Raw genomic sequence first — 681 nt, 5'->3', positions numbered from 1 at the left:
TTGGCTTTGTTCTTTTCTTTTTTCTTAGATATCAAGGTTAAGTTGTTATTAGTCTAAAATAATCTGTTATAACTATAGCATGTTTTTTGTAAGACTCAAGGTAACCATAACACAAAAAAAGTAGTGAGAAATCAAAATATGCTTCTAGAAAAAAAAATCACAAAGTAAGACTGGAAAAAAGAATCAACAAAACAACAAGAAGAAAAGGGAAAAAATGGCAGTAATAAGTCCCTATATATCAATAATAGCACTAAATGTAAATGGATTAAATACCCAAATTAAAAGACAGAGTGGCTCAATGGATTATAAAACAGGAACCAACAATATGCTTCCTATAAGAAAGTCACTTCACCTATAAAGACACACACCATGTGAAAGTGAAGGCATGGAAAAATATATTTCATGCAAAAGGAGGACAAAAAAAAAAGAGCAGGAGTAGCTATAATTATATTAGATAAAATAGAATTCAAGCCAAGGAAAGTAAAAAAAATAGTAAAGGTCATTCTATAATGATAAAAGGATTAATTCAACAAGGGGATACAATAATTCTAAAAATACGCACACCCAACTCCAGATCACCCAGTTATATAAAGCAATTACTATTAGACCTAACAGGAGAAATAGTTGGGGACTTTAATACCCCACTTTCAGCAAAAGGCGGATCATCCAGGCAGAAAATTA

Source organism: Galeopterus variegatus, unplaced genomic scaffold (genome assembly GCF_000696425.1).
Source record: "Galeopterus variegatus unplaced genomic scaffold, G_variegatus-3.0.2 Scaffold6426, whole genome shotgun sequence".
Classification (NCBI taxonomy): domain Eukaryota; kingdom Metazoa; phylum Chordata; class Mammalia; order Dermoptera; family Cynocephalidae; genus Galeopterus; species Galeopterus variegatus.
Note: the sequence above shows the minus strand (reverse complement) of the source record.